At 37.2% G+C, this 16,192-nt stretch overlaps 1 protein-coding gene across 5 annotated transcripts in view; it reads left to right on the plus strand.

Moving 5' to 3' along the window:
* DCLK2 (doublecortin like kinase 2) overlaps positions 1–16,192 on the plus strand; it is an 80,971-nt gene that overhangs the window by 20,884 nt on the left and 43,895 nt on the right. The window lies entirely within an intron of this gene.

Raw genomic sequence — 16,192 nt, forward strand, 5'->3', positions numbered from 1 at the left:
TGGAAGGAAGTGTTTGTCTGAATCCAACCTGAAATTAACCCTGCCCTGTCATAGTTGCAGCAATCTGAAAAATACTCTAAGTATGAAAATACAGAAGTCTTTCCTGTACATATTTCCAGAGCATTTTCATTACATGCAGTGGTGCTAAGTACACAGGCAGATAATGTGGGGTTTATGATTTAGCCTGGAGAATATTTACAATTTTATTGCAGTTTCCAGAGGATCACATTACCAGTGCAATTATAATTTTAAGGAAAAAAAAAAAAGGAAAATTGTAAGGATTTTGTTTTAAAGCAGCAAAATTGTGATGCTGAAGGTGCTGCAGAAAAAGGATTAAAAAAGAAACAGACCCTCGAACGTCTAGGGAGTCATCTCAGAAGAGTGTGTTAAACTTGAAGTGAACAATAATGCTGAGGAAGCTCTTCAGCTTTGTTGCATATGCAAAAAATAAAGGTCATGCCATGTGAAACAGCCACAGTCTAGCACTGTAAGACTTGGCTCTCTGGAACAAAGGTCTTTAGAATTTGTCACAGCGGGGGAGCCCCTGTGTCCCATTCTTGCTTTCTGGAGATCAATAACCCGGAATACAGTACAGATAGAATAGAGAACATATCTCTTTCCTTCCCACAGGGATGCACAATTCTGGCTGTGGGGCTGTGGTGTAACGTTACTGGGAATGTGATGGCTGGTGTCCACTGGGTGTGAATTTAATCTATTTCAGCGAGGTGCAGTTTAGAGATATGATCAGTAATACCCATTGCCATTGGACTAGCAGCTTGGTGAAGTGTGATGTTAAAATAATAGATTATTTCTAAAAATGAACATAAAATCAGAACCTGGTGTGAAGTCAGCACTTTTGAATTACAGCGTGGCAACTGAAAAATTTGCTGGTATTTTAGCTAGCAGCAAGCATGTGTGACCTGCTAAAAGTGACATCCAACTAGCTGAAGTCTTTGTGGATCTATAGAGAAGATAAATCCTACTGGGATTTCAATTTTTGTCTGTGCACACCAAGAGCTGACAGCACTTAATAAAAATGACATGCTGCCCAGTGTGGGAAACAATCACTGCAGAAGTAGTGGTGTCACCAGTGGTAATGTTGTATCTTTGTTGATGTATGATTACAATAATTTTAGTGATGGGTTACAGAAATGGTGTGTGGAGCTCTTGGAATAAAAGAGCGGTATGCAGTCATTGTCTGCCATCTGCCATGCTAAAGATTGGGTCACATGACTTGGAAACTAAACCTTGGGAATTTGTTATGTCCCGCTGAGCCTGCCCATTAACAGATAATTAGTCTGGTAAAAATCTTTTGAATTTATTCTGCAGCTGTCATATGCCAGATTAGGATTTGTGTCACAGGTTCCTCATTACTTTGAGATCTTGGATTTTTTTTTCCTGTAATTAAATTACCCTGTGTTCCTTCAGCAAACTGTTCTTACATTTTAACATTTTAACATGCAAAATTTCTTTAAGAATCTTGCTACATCTTACAGTGTAAAGCTATTTACCAACCATGTATGAAAGGGTTTCGAGGTTGAATTTTCTCCATTCCTTTTCATAATGGAGGCTGTAAGCAGAATTTCTAGTTTTAGGATTTGGCCTTCAGGTTGTCAGGTTGATGGATCTGTAGCTGCTTCTTGGTTGGCTGTAATCAGCTGCTGTTTCTTAAGTTTACTGAAGCACAACTGAAATCTTAAAATATGAACTTTTATATTTGTACCAGTTGCTAAGAAAAATGACGTTCTGTTCCATACTAAATTAATGGCAGGAAACATGAAACAGTTTGTTGGAGAGAGGAAAGGAATATATGTCTTTAAAGTTTAAAATATTGCTAGCTGATTAATTTGCAGTGAACCTTTAAACAGAGAAACCTGAAGACTCAGATGGAAAAGCAATATTAAAGTAATAGCAACAAAAGCCAGCTCCTAAAAGCAAAGAGCTTTCCAGCACTTAAAAGGAACAGTGACCCTGTTTATGGCTTGCAGATTGAAAGCTTTGCATAGGAGGGAGTGATAACTCAGTGTTTACAGTGTAGGCAGTAAAAGTCAGTGTTCTTGTAGCACTTGTTCACTGAGCCAACAATCTTTTTTTTTTTTTTCTGTTGTGCAAATATGCAGTCTATGCCACGTTCTTAAATATTTACTTTGTTCATATTTATTTGGTGTTTTATTTACTCATACATGGTGCAAGATATCTCTGTATTTATTAAAGACTTCTTGAAGAAACCAAAATATTTCAGAAGAAAGCAAGAAATAATAGAATGTAACTTGTAAGCTAAATGGGGAGTTGGATTTTTGGCTAGTAGATTTGGCTTTTCTTGGCTTTCCCCATCTTATTTCTTACTTTCAACTCACCTAGAACTTAGGGACTTATGGATAAAATTATTGGAAAATAGGCCAGTTAGCTAAAACAAAAAAACAAAAAACAAAAAACAAAAAACAAAAAACAAAAAACAAAACAAAACAAACAAACAAAAAAAAAACAATACAAAAAAAATCAAAAAACCAGCCAACTAACCAACCAAACAAAAAACCCCACCACAAAAACAAAAAAAACAAAACAAACAAAAAGAAAACAAAAAACTCACGATGATTATACTACAAAGAGTACCAGAAGAGCCAGAATCCTCTTTGTAAGTGGTTTCTGAAGGTGCTATTTCCTTGCATGTAGAAATCTCCTGTTCCTCTTTTAAAGAAATCAAGGGTCTGGTTGATTTAATCAAGTTAAAATTGATGAAGAGAGGAGCAACCATAAGCATTCTCCCTCTATTTTGCAAGGGACTCAATAATGCAGACACTTCGAATATGCCCATGTGGCTGTACAGGCAGACATCTGGAGAAGTATTGGAAGTTGGAAACTGTTCTGGTTTAATTTGCAAAGAGAACACGCTGGTGTCCTGAACATCTGACTCAAAAAAAACCCCATCTCTGCAAACAACTATTCTGGCCAGTTCTCTTTGTGGCTGATATTTTTGCCTTGAAGGGAAAAGTATTCTTTCCGCTTCCCTGGACCTGGGGGGGTTAAGCAGGGAAATCTCTCTGCAGATACCCATACAAGGTCTGTTGCATAATTTTTTTTCGTACTAATCTGTTGTATTAGAGCATGTTTTTAATATTTATTATATACTTGCAAAATTTAGAATACATTACTGTATATTTTTACTTAAAGCAAAAATGCAGTAAAATGGATATTCTAAGCCTGTAAAATCTAGGGGAACAATGAACAAATGATGAAATTGCATTTGCAAAGCTCTGTATTTTTTCCTCCTTCACTTTCATATGCCAACAATACAATTTCCTGGAGTTTCAGTATCAGAGTGATGTTATTACCTGCAGTCCTTGAAGTCTGTCACCTCCTTATGAGCACTCTCCTAGTTCAAGCACTAATCTTCCTTTACCTGGCAGGGATTTGCTCCTGCTTTTGGACTGACGTAGGTAATTGGATTTGTGAAAGCCTCATCATTGTCTTCTGTCACAAATTATCAAGAAGCCCAGGAGAGAAGTTTCAGTCCAAGGTGCAAAGGTGTTTTTTGAGAAGTTTTAGGGACTGAGAGGCCTTTGAATACTCTTGGAACTAGTAATTATTTTACAGATTTTCTTGGGTTTGGCACATCAATACATTTTGATTTCTTACAGCACACTTTACCCTTTACACATTATTTTTTCTGTTCTACTTCTCAAACATTTGACTTTAAAAAAAAATATTTGTGATACTTAATAACTTCTTCTTCTTCTTCCTATCTGTATGTCACTGAGTATTCAAATTTTAGAACAGTATAAAGTTAATGGGGGAATGAAGATGTTTGATATTACTTCTTATGGATAGACATTTATCTGCAATTTCCAAAGTAATTCTCATGGCTTGCTCACGTATTTTGGCAATAATTACTTGATGATGAACGTTTCTATTCCTTGAGCTTCTATTCTGGAACTTCATTTTTTCATCTTCATTTAAGGCCTACATAACAAAGTATGAATGACACCACACCTACTGTAATGGAAATGAAAAGGACTTGCCAGATATTTTGTTTCAGTACAAATCAAAAATGCATGAACAGGAAATTATCAGAAGTAGTGAGAGACTATGTACCTCTAAAAATGACTGGCAGTTTAGCACCTTTTATTATTTTTATCTGAGGCTTTCTGAAGCCTCTGTCCCAGTTCTTTGTAAGAAATAAGATTTACATGGAGCTTTTGGATATAAACACCTAGCAAAAGTTATTAAGTTATTAACAGGGCATGCCTGAAAACTCAGCCTGATTGATGTTTAATCAAAAAGCACATCTAGTTTTAAAGCTATTAAGATTAAAACATGATCAGTCACATGGAGTTTATAAGGCCAGGTCACAACACTTCAACCTCCTTTCTTCATCTCTTGGGAGGCGGATGCAAGCCCAGGAGTTTCTGAACACCTATCTGAAATTGAAAACTTCAGTTTATCCATATTGCTTCAATAAAGATTCTTAACTAAGCAATAAAAGCAGCTGTCATTGCATTAACTCTGTCAGCAGGGTCTTTACTTGGTGGCTGGCAGTGGAGGGCATTGTTTCTTTACCAAGAGTTTCCCTGAGGAGAGGAAATGAAATAATTCTTGGTGCTATCCTATAGAGAATGCTGCTGTCATGTAGAAAATAGTTTGTACATCCTCTTCTGGTTACACAAGATAAGTTATAGAAAGTCAAGTGGTAAACAAAGAAAAATGAGATGTATACTTGCTGTGGCTGTTTTCCAGTGGTTGAACACATACCATACACACTGAGGTATGTTCTTCTGGACAATGAAAAAGCTGTGAGAATAGGTCTCTGGGTATTTCTTCTGACTATTAATTCTCAGTGTTTCACCCTTCTCAAGTTTTCAGCATGTATCTGAAAGTACTTCCAAACATTTTCATGTGCTTTTTTTGTTTATTTGGGGTTTTTTCTTCATCTGTAGCTGAGTTTCTTGGTGAAATTCTCTTGGACTCACATGTGTGTTAGAGGCAAAATACTCCTGTCTTCTGGTTTGTTTGGCTGATAGTTGGAAATGAGCTATATTTTACATGGAATTTTTTTTTTTTCCAAAATTTTTCCAAAATTTAGTGCCTGTGTATATTCCTTCTCTTCAAAGCCTCTTCAAAGCCTCTTCAAAGCAATGAAAATTTATACAGATTCCTGGCAATGTATTATGAAAATTATCATTGCTCTGAACAAAAATTATTTACTGCTGTAAATGTTGGGGAAGGATTGAGGGAAAAAATGGGATTTTCCGTGCAGACCCCACTGTGAATCCATGTTAGTAGACTGATAAGAATTACAACATGTTCTCATTTGTATGATAGAAAAAAGGATTAAATTAAGTTCAAAACTGACTGAGGAGTGAACTAAAAAAGCCTTTTCAGGTGTGACATGAGGAATGAATATTAATACCTCTTTTGTAAACTGACTTTGTTAGGGACGAGTCTGAAGTTAGAGGCTCTTTTTGAACTCATGTATTTCTCAGTGCTTTATGTATTCATATACAATTAGTCTCAAAATGTTTTAGATGATTCATGTTCCTTCATACCATGAGTCATTTTCAGTCTGACTAGCACACTGAAAAAAATTTATTTTTAGCTAAGGGTTAGATATTTTGTGTAACTTTGTAATTTTGTGTAGAATGTTTGTGTAAACTGTCCCAAAATGGCAGGGAACAAGTTATAACTTTTTCTTATTCTATAGAGTTACTTTTTTAAAAATTATCATTTGCTATAACAGAGTATGCAGGCTTTCTGTGAAATGAAATATTAGCAAAGGAACTCTTATTCTAATAGTGTATCACCAGGTTTCAGTGAGAAAAGTAGCATTCTTTACCATCTATACGTATATATACATACCTATATATATATGTGCTTGAGGGTTTGTATTTTGTTAAATCCATAAATAAAATTGTTTTCAGAATTTGTATCCTCAAAACAACAGGTTTTTTTTTAATAAAAAGTATATTTGAAAGAGATTGTTCACTTCTAATATTCTGTTAGACTAGATTCTTTGGTTAAATCTGGCTGACAGTTCTTAGAATTTGATGTATTAGGTTATTCTTCAGATTTGTGAACTTATGAACATTTACAATTATTTTAAAAATTAAATTCTCAGGTCGGAATTAGGGTTCTGAGAAAGTAATTTTCAAGAAATACCTGCACGCTTTCACTAGCACATGGATATACATGGAGCACTTGACAAGCTCTTCATTTGCAAAGCAGTAAGAATAAAATTGCTGGTTGCAAATTACTTACTGTGCATCACCTCTTTTGCAGAAACTTCATATCTGCTTTCCTCTAATTTAGTGACCCTTTTCCATCACCTCTCTGATGGGATTTGATTTGCATTTGTCTTGCTTGCTTTGCTTCTACTATTGCAGCGTTATTTTTTCATTATTATAGTACTAAAATAACCTTTGAAATCGCCCATGTGATTTCAGTCTGAATATGACAGGCTTTTCTATACCTCCTTTCCCCCTTTTTCCCCTGCTATCTGTGCTGCTGGTGTGTGCTAGGCAAAGTGTTTAAATGGATGTATCTCTGGGCAAGGTGTTAGTTGTGCATGTGAGTTGAGGGATAAACTTACCTTTGCCATCTTTCCAACTTGAAAGGATTGAGTGTCCACAGCTTTTTTTTTTTTCTATTTTTTTCTTTTTTTAATTTGGTGTAGATGCTTTTCTGTTTTCCTGCTGATAATATACAGTTTCTACTGAAAGGTAAGTGTAAAATTTAACAAATTCTAAATTTGCATCAATGTACCCTTAACTGCATGTTCTCTATAATATAATAAGTGTGGCGTGACTTTATTCAGAGTGATACTATGAACTTTTTATAAATAATTTTCACTGAGAATTTTCACTTACATTTTCCCCACCCTCTCTAGCAATCTTACCTCCAGTGTGGAATGAATTGTAGTAAAAAGTGGATTTTGTAAGCTAGTGGTATCAATATACTGTTTTGGGTATCAATAGATTGTTTCCTTTGTTGTTGCAGCAAAGTACAGAGTCATTTTCAAATCTTTTAATGGCAAATCTGTTGGAAAGCTACTGGGAACTTTTGGCTGTGGCTGTAGTGAAGTTATTTAAAACATTGTATTGGAAGAATAAGTAGTCTTGCAACTTGGTGAAAAATATTTCTTGTGTTTCAGTTGATGAAATATTGGTGCTTCAGACCACTCACATTAGGTAATTATAGTCTCACTACACAGAAAGGTAATTCTGTTAAATGAATGTTTTTTCTAACTGAACTCAGTTCAGTGGATTAAAAAAAAAGTTTTATTTTCCTTTGGGTCAATTTGTCCCAAGCTTGATGGTAGCAAGGGGTGAGCAATTGTGCTTCCCTGGAATGGTGGAGAGTGGAGGGACCATCAAGGAGTAAATTAAATGCACTTTTGCAGTGCTTCTTTAAAAGAATGTCACCAGACAGTTTTAGAAAAAGCTGATGCAGCATCTGCCACTTAATGTGGCAGACAATAAATCCCCATGGAGGATTTCTGCACTCATTTGGATATAAAGAGTTTACAATGACGCACAATAAATATGGCCTTTACTTCAGTCTACTTAACCGAAGTAAAAGTCTTAATTTTAAAATATTTTATTCTTAAAATATTGTTGTGGTTTGACACGGAAGTGAATTTTTTCAGAAAGTTAGGGTCAAACCAATCAGTGGTCGGGGTTGGATATTGGCATTTGGACTGACCACTGAAGGCTAGACACGCCTCTGAGAACACAGGGGGGTTAAAAGCAAGAACTCCCAGGGGAACTGGCTCTCTTTGGTTCTGGTCAGAGTGCAGTGCAGACCTGCCCTGCCCGGCCACGGGCTGGGTGCGGGAGGTGAAGCCACGCGGCCTTGTCCAGGTAGGCCCAGGGGCGGAAGGACTGGAACCGGGCCGGCCCCTGCGGACGGAAGGGTGGAGAGAGATGGAGATGCCTTTGTTCCCCCCCTGCCAGAGGGAAAGAGACAGAGAGCCTGATGGCACCTGGAATTTGCTGGCAGAGGAGAAGGAGAAGGGTGGGGGGAAGGTGCCCAGTGTGGGAGTTGGAGTTCTGGGCAGAGATTTCAGCCATCCGGGGAGTCTGAGACTCTTAACCCTTTCCTGGGAAATGAAGGCTTTGTAAAATATTACTCCTCCTCGATTTGAAGTAGAAGAGAGACAAGTCTGGGATCTGAGATGTTAGAAGAAGAAATTTTTTGGGTGGAAGGAGATGATGGAGTGACTTGTGGCTGGACTCCTCTTGATAGCCATAGACTGAACCAAATTCTCCTGCAACAGAGACTGCATTTTTAGGGGGATGCAATGGTGAGCCAAGAGACCTGTTCCAGCGACTGCAACCACAGGAATGGAGTGAACAGAGAAAAGTTGAGGAGGGTGTGGTGGTGCCCTCTGTCTTCAGGAAGAAGATGATCTCTGTTCTTGAGACCCTCGGCCCCAGGGGAGGAGGAAATGGGGGGGACTGTGGTCCCAAAAATGAGAAACTGAACTGTTGTCTCTTTTGGTCCTTGGCAAAGCATCCTTAAAGGAGCCCTATGAGCAGTCTGTCCATGCACGGTGGTGAGAGCACTGTGACATGGAAAGGAGAGTGTCACACTGGCAGATTTTCTCCGGGCGGTGCCATGTGTGACAGGGAAATACAGGAGGTGGCAACTGAGTTTCCTGGGGGGTCTGTGGTGCAAGAGAGACTCCTCTCTCCTTTGAGGGACTGAGTATTGATTATCTGAAGGGTGGTAACATGATCAGGAATCCAGGGTTTTGTCTCACTGTGCTTTGTTGGAAATTGGGTGGGGGGAGGAGGAGTGTTTCAGAAGGTTTTCATTCTGGATTTAGTGTGTGTGTCTTTTATAGTAGTAGTAGCTTAATAAAGTTTTTTCCCTTTGTTATTAAGCTTGGGCCTGCTCTGCTCTGTTCCTGATCACATCTCACACATCTATTTGGGAAGGTGCATTTTCATGGGGGCGCTGGCATTGCGCCAGCCTCAAACCATGACAAATATCAATAAAATTTGCCAATTTTGAGAAAACAAGTCACTATTTACTGGGAAATCTGAGTTGGCAGAGGATGGCAATAACTTCTAAACTGCATGAGGAAGAGAGTGGCCCAGTTACAGACTGAGGGTAGATACATTTGCGTATAACCTATGAAGCATATCAAAATTAATATTGTTTACTTTTTAACTTCTGTACTTGTTAGTAAGTATAGAATACCTTCTCATTATAAAAATGTTTTAAACTTCTGCTCCTGCCATCTTTTATATGAGCTTAGAGGGAGATGAAATAGTGCTATTTTTATAAGTTTTGTTAATACTCTTAAATTTTTCTGCTTTTCTCTTCTTGTTGAGTCTTACTGATTTTTGCTTCCCTGCATAGACTTATCACAGTAGTAACTTGCTGAGGCACAGGACAATACTTGAACATTCCTGGAGGCTGTGTGTAAACTTAAATTTGAGTTGACAGCATTTAAATTAAACATGAAGCATATGATGAGTAACAGCGTGTAGGGGGAGATTGCACTTCTGTTGTGGGTTGTTTTGGAAGTGGTTTTCATTTTTTAAGCCTGTTAGTTTTAGAGTTATCCTAAGTATTACAAATAAGTTAACCAAATCAAAGAAAAGAGTCTTCCCAGGAGGACTAGGAACTTTGAATGAACTTGATTTTTGTACTACAGGCACTTCATGCTGTATCTTTTACAGCATTCTCCAGATGCTCTCAGGAATATCCATACAGATAAATACTGTGTTGAAAAAACTCAGTGTGAGTCCAGCGAATCTATTGCTCACTTACAGCTCTCAGCTGTTGTGTTTTGTTTGATCTAGATCTTAGATGCAATAAAGGAATTATAAAAATGAGTTTTAGACTTCAGTGAAGCTCTACAGAAAGCTGCATTCAGTCCTTCCATGATGCTTGAGTTCCTCTGTGCTTGTTAATAGTCCTTCCTCCTTTTAAAGCACAATTATCTGACTGTCATCTATTGATCTATTGAATGTAAACATTTGTGTAAAAATTTCAAAGGAGTTGGTTTTGGTTTTTTGTTTTTTTTTTTTTTTTTTGACTAGTAAACAAAGAGTTTTGTAACAAAAATACTGTTACAGCCTTCTTTCCACAAAAGAAAATCCTGTCAGGGAAACATCTATGGAATACTTAGAAGCAAGATGAACTATAGATTCCTGGAGCTGCAGTTAACTTTTTCATATGGTGTTCTAAGCAGCAGTTTCAACATGGTGTTCACAGAAAACAGATGGCGTCCAAAAACGAATTAGGAATAGAAAAATAGTCGCTGATAATTTAAAATTCCCTTCTTGGGGGTCTCTATCTCCACTAGAAGTATTTTTTCAGGGGGACTCAGGAAAAGGAGGAAAAATATTCCATTGATTCAGTATATGCTTTCTAGAAAACCTTTTAGCATTATGCCTGTATTTTGGGAATAAATGATCCACCTTGCTTATTATGCCTCAGACTTTCCACTTGCAACTGGATTGAAAAAGACTATTTATAATATCAAATAGATGATTTGTAGCAATAGAAATTATTTCTCTAATCATTTTTTTAAGGCAGCTGCTAAGACAGGTTGTTGTTTGGGGGAGGCTTTGTGAGTCAGGCAGGTGTCTGCCAGCACACCTCAATGCACTGCAGAGTGCTCCGTAATGCCAGTCCTTTTTAATAAACCACTGGAGAAAATGTCACAGTGAAATAAATCAAATAACTGTGGTTGGATGTGCTGAACACAGACCAAAAATCAAGACTCTCCCACTGAGTGAATCTGCCAAAAGTAGCTGGGCTTGGGTTCTAGTTTTGAGCAGTGAATCAGTTGATCACTGACAGGGCCCCAAGGAGGTCTGCTTGGCACACATGCTGAAACTCTACCCAGAGCTAGTGAAAACAACATATGTTCCCAGAAGCTGCTTAGGAAGCTCTTTAAGCACTGGGGAATATCTGCAAAAGCCTTAGACCTTGAGAGTAGAAATAAGGACACCAATAACCTCCATAAGGAAGGACTGGTCACCACAACTATTACTCCTGCCTTAGCAATAGTGGCTAAATGGATTAAGGCTAATACTGCTGTAAACAAGTGTAAGAATGGTTAAATTCTAACTGGGATTCCAGTGTGGACAGAAATTCTCCTGATTTGTAAGAAGAATTTGTAAAAGCAGTCAATGCAAAGGGAATCCTTTAGTATAACTGGTTCAAAGGTGATATTCTGACAGCTTTAACAACCTGCTTTAGCCTTTTATGGTCTATATTATCTCAAGGCTGGTGGTATTCCAGCATTTGAAGAGAATGTCAGAAATCATACCTAAGGAAGCATTTTCTGCTCTTAGAGAGTATGATTCTTGTGGTCTAAGGAGAAATAGACTAACAAGAATTCAGGTGTTTTTGACACAAGGTACCTACAAAATCTTAGTAAAATGTGTTTGTATTTTTTTAAAATCAGCTTCTTCAGGATCAGACAACTAACTTTGTATTAAGCCATACGTGTAATGGAAGTTAGCAGGAATAAGAAAAAAAGAGACAAATCCCTATATCTGCTTAAATTATGATGCTTCTCCAGACATTGTGTACTTTATGCAGATGCAACCAATGAAATCTTGACCTGACTGCAGAAAACAGAAGTTTAGTTTGGTGCCATGGTGCCATGTTGTTATATTTGTGGTCAGAAGTGTGTGACAAGGACAACCTGTGCAGTGTTTCCTTCAAAGCCTGTACAGTTGTGAGCAGATTCAGTACCTGCTGCTGATGTGCTACTGAACAGAAGCCAGTGCTGCTGCTGGCTGCATGGAGTTGTGTTCATGGGCTATCAAGAGGCTGCCCATATTCCTTTTATTGTATTGTTGCAATCTGACTCTGGTGCACAATGTGCCTTTCTCTGCCATTGCAAACCCAGGTGCAGGCTGTGGAAGGGGCTGTGCTACAGACCTCCCTTCTGCATGGAGTATTCTTATTACAGAATAAATTTTTAAAATATTTAAATACCCCTTCAGGCTCTTTATGTCATGATCTTATGTGTGCTTAATCTTGGTGAGGACACTGCTTTTTAGGAAAATGAGGAGGGACTTTGGAATTTTTTTGTGTGTTTTGCAAATTAATTGTGATGATGGTAATGAAAAAAACCTGTTATCCAAACATTCACTAGTTAATTGCATGGGTATTTCCATCAGCTGCAACCATAGGTGCATTTTGATCCAGATTGAACATCCTGATACCATTCTCTTTAAATTGCAGTATGCAGCAAAAGTAGCAGTGCTGCAGCTTGGATTTGGACGTACTGAGCTGGACCTTGATTAATTCCATTTGTTGACAGCTGTGATGGAAACAGAATTAAAGCTACCAGAGAACCTTGCATCTACAGTAGCTTCTAATTCTGTGCAAAATAACAATGCAGTTCACTTGCTGAGGCTGCATTTGCTGTTCTTAAGAGCCACAGACCAGCTTAGGATCGGGAACACGAGAAGCACCCTCTCTATCGTTGAAGATTACCTCCTGTCACTAGCTGTGTAGCATTGTAGCCCTCATCTGTTCTCAGTTTTGTTGTAAACTGAAACACAGTTTGCATTTTTATCTGTAGGTGTGGTTTAAGTAATGTTCCTGAAAATCCTCTTTAATCAAAATTGAAAACAGATTTGGTAGATACATAGGGATGTTAAAGTGAATTAGTTAAACAGAAAAAAACTCCACGGAATGGTGAAGCAGTGGCACAAAACTATTTCATAACTACTCTTGCTGATATGGCAATATAACTTTTTTTCTCATTAATCACATGAATAACTTTTGCTTCCACTTCCATAGCCTGATCTTAGTTTTTAGCTTGGAGCAGATGAGGTTTTCTTTGTTGTTTGTGTATGTTTATTTAGCCAGAAATAGGTGACCACTGATTTCTAGAATAGCTAGCTTTTTACATGATATGACTTGGAGTGTGAAGAGATCCCACTGCTGCATTTGCTGGTTTTCTGTCTGTGAAAAAAAATATAATCAATGCAGTAAAAATAATGAGGTCTGATACATGGGGTGTTTAGCACCCTGCAGACAAAGTATGATGAAATGCTTCATGAACTGGTGATTTAACAAGGAAAAAAACCCTGACATTAACAAAAGTACCCCAATTCACATTTATTACTGTATTTAAATGCCTTTCATTAATGTATTAATACTTCTAAAGTGCTTTTTAGATAGAGGAAAAATGGGTTAATTGAAAAAGCAGCCCTCAAACAAAAAATAAGTTTAGTGAACTCTGACTTTATTATTAGAAAAGCAGAAACTTGGGAGACTGTCAATTTAGCAGTAGTTATCTTGAATAGAATTTTGGAAAAAAATAGCTTTTGCCAAACCACTGAAAAGGTTTGGTTGGCCAGAATCTCAATATTGTACAAATCCAAATTTTGCACTGGGCCTCCCATTATGTGAATTGGCTTTATGAGTCAAAAGAGGTTTGTATTACAAGGAATAAATGTATAATTCTCTGTAAATACAAGGAATATTTGCTCTTCAATGAGTCCTAGGAGTTTGGAAGACTGTATGGATTCAAATACTGCCAGATATAAGTGGAAGAAAGTGAAAAATTCTTTAAGGGTGCCAGCATTGCTTTCTGAGCAGAGCCTTCAGTGTTGAGTTTCACTTTTACTGATGTTATAGTTTTATGATTGTATTTGCTCCAATCTACACTTCATAGTTCAGTGTCTTACAGAAGAAGGAAGGCTGGAATATATTTTTAAAGTTTCTTATTTAAAACCAGAAAAAATAATAAAGGTTTTGAAATGGATCTTCAGTAACAATCTGTGAAGTCTTGTTCCTGGTCTCTGAAAATTTATTTCCAGATAAAATTAATGATTTCTGAGCTTATAATTTCAAAATTAAACGGACTTCCTCATGCATTTCAACAGCACCTCTGATGTGATTGATACAGAGATCCATAAAACATGGTGATGGTACCCATATGCTTCCAGTGTTCAGCATTTCTCATGTTCTGGCTCAGCAGAAACAGTCATCCAGACTACTTTAGATGCTTTTAATATTTAGCAGCCTATTGCTGAATTATGGCCCTCTAAGCATCTTTACCTTCTGATCTACTCACTCTTCAACTAAAGAAAAACCCACACTGAGTCAGCATTTAACTCAGAAAAGGAAAAGTACTGAGTCACCTAAATCCTCTGCCTAGCTCACCAAAGTTGAGTTCCAATCTGCTAATAGCTGTATAGCAATGAAAATAATGTGGCGTGATCTTAAAACGATCCTCAGCAGACACCAGAGAAGTCAACTGATTGATAAATGGGGTTTAGCACCTCTTTTCTGTGCTCTTAAGTGATCTGGAGAATTGGGCAGGGGTTTAGTTCTGTGTTTCTGGGATGGGGGGGGGGGGGTGACATCCATTTTGCTTTTCTTCCTGAAATTGTGGAAGTTTGTTAAAAGGAAGAACTGAGATTTCCAGATATTAAGAAGAAGTGTGTGTGGCATTTTGTTGGGTTTTGTTTAAAGGAGAAACTCACGTAGGCACCTTTTCTTCTGGTCTGACTGTATTGATGCATCTGTTCTTTTGTCAGTACCTAAAGTGTATTTGTAATACATTTGCTGTCTGATTGTGGAATCAAACATGTTTCCATGTCTTCAAATGTGTTTTACATCTGTTTATGAGCTTATTAAAGCAATTCAGAAGCAGCAGCAGCAGACTTAGAAGTAATATTGGTTGAAGTTGGGAGCTAATGAGATTCAACTGGATCTTTGAAAGCCAGATAAAAAGTAGTTTCTATTTCCTGTGGTATCTTAATTTTTTTTCACAGTTTTGAGCCTCTTATCCTTTTATTAATCAGTTATATCCTTGTTTTTCTTACTTGATGCCCCTAGCCCAGCATAGCTGTTCCAGTTTTTGTGTACAAGTTGCAAGTACAACAGACCTCAATAATTCATAACAAGCAAAGCAGAGTAAGCATGGAAGTTAATTTGCTGAGCACAAAATACCTCCACACTTTATATGGATGTATTCTTACACAGAATTTCAGTCCTTTCATCTGTGAAATGTCATTGTTTGAAATGGTGCATAGAGAGAACATCCATAAGCTGAATTATCTTCCTGTGTTTGCAGTTAACTGAGGAGGATACTTCAAGAATCAAGTATCATTAAAAGCTGTGTGTGCTGTTTAGCAAGCTGTTAGCACTGCAAGGTAATATTACAAAAATAGAACTGTAAATTTAGTTAGAAGTACAGTTGTTGTTATGCTGAAACAAATAGAACACTAATTAAATAAAGTGTCTTAGGGGCTAAAATAATGTTAAATGACCAAAACTTAAAATACGTGTGAAAAGCATCCTTTAATCCATGAGGAGCTCTATGGATTTTATCAAGGCTTCTTGTTATGTGAAGTAATATCTATGAAGGGAACAGGATTGAGAGAAAGACCTGAATTTATAGGGTACCAAAAGTTTTTTCCTCTCCTATTGCAGTGCTATGAAAAACAGCTTTGAATGACTGCAAGATGAAACCCTTGACACAGGAACACAGGGAACAATATATTTTTTATATCTTTACATAACAATATTAAATTTCAGTGAAGCATGCATTTCAACTAATATTTTGTGCCTTAGAATTACTTAATTTTATTTTTAATAGAATTTAGCAGCTGAATTTATTTTAACTGAATTTAGCAGCTCCTGTGTGAATAATTCAAGCCATAGGAAAAACACAGAAGCACAGAATTATCATTATTGAATGGCCCTTTAAAGGTCATCTAATCCAACCCCTCTGTGAATAAGCAGGGATATCTTCAACTAGATCAGGTTGCTCAAAGCCACATCCAACTTGACCTTGAATTTTCTCCAGGGATAGGACACCCATAGTCTTGCTGGACAACCTCTTCCAATGTAAAACTATAAATCTCTCATTTAAACCTTAATGATTCATGAAAAATTACTTGTACCTGTCATCAAAGGACATTTCCAGATTTATGCCTTTTCTTTTATTCTTTCTGCACTGGCCAAAAACTGAGTTTGAATTTCTTATTTGTCTGTGGAAAAATAGTTCTCATCCAAAGAGCTGCAGCTTTTGTAATGTCTCCAGGAAATTCTCTGCCCATAAACACTGGAAACCTAGGATTGCAATAGGTTATTGATTGATGCTACAGAAACTCTTCTGATCTAAAGAACCAAAAAAACCTGAAAGTACGTAGAATATTTGCCCATATAATTTTGGGGGGTTTTAAGTTTTCCATAGTATGTG

The sequence above is a fragment of the Vidua macroura genome, chromosome 4, assembly GCF_024509145.1.
Source record: "Vidua macroura isolate BioBank_ID:100142 chromosome 4, ASM2450914v1, whole genome shotgun sequence".
Taxonomy (NCBI): Eukaryota; Metazoa; Chordata; class Aves; order Passeriformes; family Viduidae; genus Vidua; species Vidua macroura.